We start from the raw sequence: 6,170 nt of genomic DNA on the forward strand, positions 1-6,170 counted from the left end.
TAATATCTATCGCCATCTGTTAGTATAAAAATTAACTAATGTGTACTGTAAAAAACAAAAATAGTATTATTTCTCTTATTGTCAGTTAACCAGCATAAAAACTAAACTTGCATTTTTCAAATTGTTTCCATGCTGTTCTAAACTCAATTTACCAATAATATTCACGAGTACCTGAAACACACAAAACGCGGCTAACTGATTTTTCGGCCCTTCTGTGTACACGTAAACATTTATTTTAATGACAATAAAGATCAATACTCCTTTAATAACGATGATATTTAGTGGGGAAAGGAGGATGTGAGAGGAGTAATCTCTATCGGAAGGCTTTAGTCGTAACGATTGCTATTAAGCACTATTGGAAAACTTTTGTGTTATGACGAAATGAAAGTTATGGCAGATTAAGCTCTATGGTGACAAGCGTGACATTGGCGGAAGAGTCTGGAACCGACGAATTATCGTGCGTCATAGAGATTGTCTGGAAAACAAATCATCCAAACTACCATTAATAAAGTTGGCTTAAAGTACAGAAAATCTTTTCTCCATTTACTTTACTCGCATTAACAGAAAAAAATAAAATAAAATATATGTCATTTGATAAATTCACTCTGCATTATTTAATTAATTTTCTTATTAATTATATTAATTAAAATGTATAATAATATATAAGGTCTATACATACCACAGTATATAATAGCAGTATACATAGCTACTATATAGGATCTGTGTTTAAGAATATTAAAAGTAAGAACATCTTGATAAAAATTTATCTAAAGTTAAATTTTATTTATTTTTCAACTCTTCAATCGGTAAAAGCTTAATTTATAAGCTTTTACCGACTCTTAAAGTAATCGAATTAGTCTGAGTACTTGTCTGTTATAAAAATTATAAAAGAATCTCTCAAGAGGTCTGGGTTATTAATCAATTGGCTCTGGTCATTATAGATTATAGATTTTTCCTCATCTTCTCCAATGAAATTTCAAATATTTTCTTAAAGTATGGGGCAAGTGAACATCATTATCATAGAAGTAGAAGAATCTTATAACAACTGCTTGAAGGAAAGGCTATTTTCAACCGAATCGATGTGTTCGGTGCTCGCGTGTTCTAGCATGAAGTCATCAGAAGCATCTCACGATTCCACGTGATCTACTCGAAGATGTCTTAAACATTTACCATTAATCTTAAAGATGAATTTTCTACATCATGGATTTAATCTTCTGCTTATTAATCACTTCTGTGGTAAGAAAGCATTCTAGACACTTGTTCAACTCTCCGACATAATAGGAAGAGGAGAAGTGATGCTGTCTTGCATGACAGTTTTTATGCATACGAAGAGACATCCTAGCTTCGAAATTCTGAATTTTGCTGAAATTTTAATATGTTTTAGCACATCTCTTCTACTAATGCCACGTAACATAACTCGTGCCAATGAGTATTAGTTTATGAGAAATTATTCTTTAAACTTTTCTGTGTGCATTGCGATTCGTTTAAAAAACTCAATAAACAGTATAACGAGTAAGCTCGACGTTGTGGGTTCGTGCTGTTTTCTTCCAACTTTTTCTGAGATGTGCAATCCGGTGAATTATTAGAAAATATGGTATTTGTACCCAAAATACTATTTTGTAATTATTGAAATCGTTTGTATATTTTAAAGCCAACTATAGGAAAAGTTCGCTATTCACCTACTTACGGTTGTTGGCTTATACAATATTGATACATAAGTGCGCATTTGACATTCAAACCGTTTTTTCTGTACTTATTTGGGTTTTCCTTAATTTATTCATTTACAAAGGGACTATGCTCCTTGGTCTCTCCCTGCTTACGAATATATTTTTGATACTCAACTGCTATACGTTTTTGCGTTTAAGATGTTCGTATGAAGTTTTCAGAATTAAGTCATAAGACCAATCGACATGCATTGACAATGGATACAAAGTTGTGAATTGATTTTATAATTCTGGTTCAATACTTTTGATTGATTAAGAACATTTGAAGTCAAATAAACAAATTAAACATCTACAGTGTAATAAATTTCTCACAGGACGTATCACATCTGCAAATACCTTTTTATATTTATACATATTCAGTTACAAAGAGTGTTCTGGTCACAAAAATCCTACCGGGCTCTTTCATTAAATAAATCAAGTGTGCAATGCCAAAAAACAAACTTTTCAGGAGAGGTAAAAAACACTTTCTAGTGAACGCAGGGATCGCGCTGCATAGGGCCAAAATCTCCACTTGGCGACTTTTTTATTAAGGTAACAATACTGGCAATAAAATCCTAGTCCGCTTGTTTGGACATTCAGCGTGAAATTGAATCACAAAACACACTTCAGGAAAAACAGCAAAATGTCGAGCTTCCGTGCAATGGGGATCCCGTGCACAACACGAACATCTAACGATTTCATAACATCACACGGCAAATTCGGGAAGAAAAGTGGTAAGTGACGTCGAGAACCGAAGGTAGTTTTATGCAATGCCGCCCAGTGTTTCCAGATTGGGATATTTTATTCACCAGTAGAAATTTTGGGGAATTTTTTGAATGACTTTTTTCGTTTTAATCTTTTTTTTCAGTAGACTAAAAAATTTTAACCACAGTTTTGAACCTTTAAAATACTGTTTAAACATTGTGATCAAATGTGTTTGTTGTTCGGAATTATTCATTAAAAAATCATTCCTATTGCTAGCAAGAGGAGGTCCAGACATTCGAGTCTACAATTCGAACGAAGCTTGGTGAGCACGTAGGCTTAAACACGAACGGCTCTTCGTCCAAATAATTAAACCCACTTTTCGAGCTTTTCCGAAAAATGGGCATCTGAAAATTTAGTATTTAGCCAAGTCTTTGGAAGTTTCATATCCAAGAGTGGCGATAGCGGAGTGAATAAGATGCTAAGCACTGGAGCTAGATGATGTAGGTTCGGAGATTTGGTTTGGTTTAATTAATTTTATATGTAACTTTATTTTACCGCATCATTATTAATATTATAATTCCTCACGTTTAAACATTATAAAACAAAAGATTAAAACTTGTGACGTCATTTCCCGTTTAGCGAAAACAAAGCCTCTATAGATTACATATATTGCTAATTTATTGCTCTTATATAAGAACGAGCAAATATTTATTGTGACGATGTCACAATACCGGGCTGCAATTTATAATTTAATTTTAAAATATATGCTCTCCACCTCAAATTAGTGGCGGCTTGCCCCAGTACATCATACTTTTCCTTTAACAATAGAGTCGTGCTGGTCATCTAACTCCTTCAGGGAAAAATTTTTAATTGAAATAAAATTACTCCTAATTTGCACAGGAAATTCGTATAGTTAATTGGGTCTTCGTGTCCATAAGGTTTCCATACCTGGTCACGTCTTTCATCTATCTAACTCAGTTCTCGAGATTAAGGAAAGACGGACGATAGCGGGAATTTATAGGTTTAACAATTTTTTTTCAAATTGCCGCCCAGTTATATAAAGACAACAGTATAAATAACGATTTTTATATTTTATTTTAAAAAATCGTTTACTGTTGATCTAAATAAGCTTAGCTTCGGATAAAGAGTAGGAAAGCAAAAATAGATAGCAATTGGGTTTATCTTAAGTTACATATAGTGTTGCTGCAAGAACTAATCACTATTATGCCAATTGCTAAGCACAACGTTTGCTATTCATTAGCTGACATGTCTGATTCCTATAATTCTGGTTAATATTAACTATATTTAACGTTTATATACAGTCAAACCTGTTTTTATGCGGGAGATAGGGACCGCATTAAAAAAGACGCATTAAAAAAAAAAAAAAATAGCACGAAAACTTCACGAATGGCTGTAAAAAAGTTTTCGCAACACAATTAAAAAATATTTTTTTTATGCGGTCAACAGGGACCGCATAAAAAAGTCTCATATAGAAAATAACACAAAACCGTACGAAATAGAATTTATTGACAACAGATGTCAGCACTTGACTGCATCGTCTGGTCTATCGTCTGTTTTACATATTTTTGTCCAGGTGGTGTTTTGTTGACTTAAAAAGTAAATTATTTCATTTTTCGCATATTCATGCAATAATATTACTATAATAAGTGCATTTATGCTATAATAAGTTTATTTAGCTATAATAAGTCAACGTAAGACATGACGAATCGCACGAGACTAGTCGCCAACTATACCGCACAAATAAAAAACCGCATAAATTAAAAATTCGCATTAAAAAAATCGCACATAAAAAGAGCGCGTAAAAACAGGTTTGACTGTATTATTAAAAATAAGTTGTAATAAAAGCACTTCTATAATTGTTATTAGTAATGAGTTTTTTTAAATATATTCGTACAAGTAATTATTTGATCACTATAAATAGCGCTTTTTAGGACATCACACACTATCGCGAACTCTCAGACTGATGAACTTTATTTATTTGTACATTTCGGACAGACAAGCTGTCCCTTTTCAGTCGTTACAATCACATCATCACAAGCAACTGGCAAGTAACGTGTCAAACAATTTCAGTTTATCATCTGATCATCCTTTTTTCAGTCGGGGTGAACCTATGGCACGCATGCCAAAAGTGGCATGTTGTGAGAATCAACAGGCAAGTAGCGTCATACGATTTCGGTTTAGCAGGTTATTTTTCGACACAATCACGGTGAAGATTGAAACATTTGTCATATCTGTGGACGAGCTTTTCAATCGGGCGGATCTAGGTTTGTTCGGGCATAGAGCTCATTGAAGCCCAATAGGGCCCCATTTTTTGTTAGATTAAAAAACTTTACGTTGATTACAATAAAACAAAAATATTATTAATAATGATAATTTATAGTAACTATTTTTTATTATACGATAAGTGCTCATTGTTAATGAGTTTTAAAAATTTATTCTCATTAAAGCATATTCACTTCATTTCTTTTAAAAAATTAGTTGTTCCAATTTGAACTTTGGCATGTACAACTTTCTTAAAATTTAAACACACTTATTTTGATTGCTGTTGGATAGAGGTTGTCAACTTTGTTTGGTGTCAATAAAGTTCAAAACTTCTATCCCACAGCAAAAATTATGATTTTTTTATCCTTATAACAACACACAAGAAATTATTTCCATGCTCTTTGGTTTATCTCTATTTACTGAGTACATTTAAATTTAATTTGAAAATTAAATACTGTACATTTGTAAAGTATAGAAAATTATACATATCAATATAATGTTTCAGAACATTACAAAAAATTGAAATAATTTATTCAATAAAAGCAAATTACCACAAAATAAAACTTCAATTGTTTCCAAATATCCTAATCAGTTACAATCACAAAATGCAATTCAAATCAACAAATAAAACAGTTTCATTTTAAAATAAAATGTTAATTATCAAATTAGTCTTTTCATTAGCTTAAATGAATAGAATCAGAGTTGTTATTTTGTAATAATTTTTCACTACTACATAGGGATATTTACAACTTTGCTTAAATATCATAAATATGGAAATAACTACATAGATTAATAATGAATATAATAATTTTTTTTATATTGTAAGAATATTTAATATTAACAAAATATATCAATATACATATATATGTACCGCAGGGATGGGCAACCTGCGGCCCGCATTCATATATTTTGTGGCCCGCGATGCATAAAATGTGAATAAATATATCAATTTCCCAGCTTAAGGAAGTATGCAACAAAAATTCAAACGTTATTTTCTACAACTTATGTATGGGAATAGTTTTTCCCACAATGAATTTAGTAAAAATTAAAACAAGAAACCGGCTAACAGACACATCGAAACTAATTTAAAACTAGCAGTGACGAATATTTAACCAAATATTTCCAATATATTACATTTACATCAGTTCCAAAAGCTAAATTAAGTATACCTATGCTAGTTTATAATTATATATGAATAAATAATTCTGATTTACCCAACATTTTTCTTCTCTTTCTCATGTATGCAGCCCGCATCAGTTCAAAAGTCTTCAAATGCAGCCCTTACATAGAAAAAGGTTGTCCATCCCTGATGTACCGTATATTGATATACAGTTCATATGTACAGCACACAACAGCAAAAAACATTTTTATTTGAACAAATGTTATCAGATTAAATTAGAGTTAGATAACCTAATAAATAGGATTTAACAATTTGGAAGGCTTATCACACCAAGGCTGACTGAAATAAGGACCAGATCT

The sequence above is a fragment of the Centruroides vittatus genome, unplaced genomic scaffold (genome assembly GCF_030686945.1).
Source record: "Centruroides vittatus isolate TY-2023 unplaced genomic scaffold, ASM3068694v2 contig_355, whole genome shotgun sequence".
NCBI classification, from domain to species: domain Eukaryota; kingdom Metazoa; phylum Arthropoda; class Arachnida; order Scorpiones; family Buthidae; genus Centruroides; species Centruroides vittatus.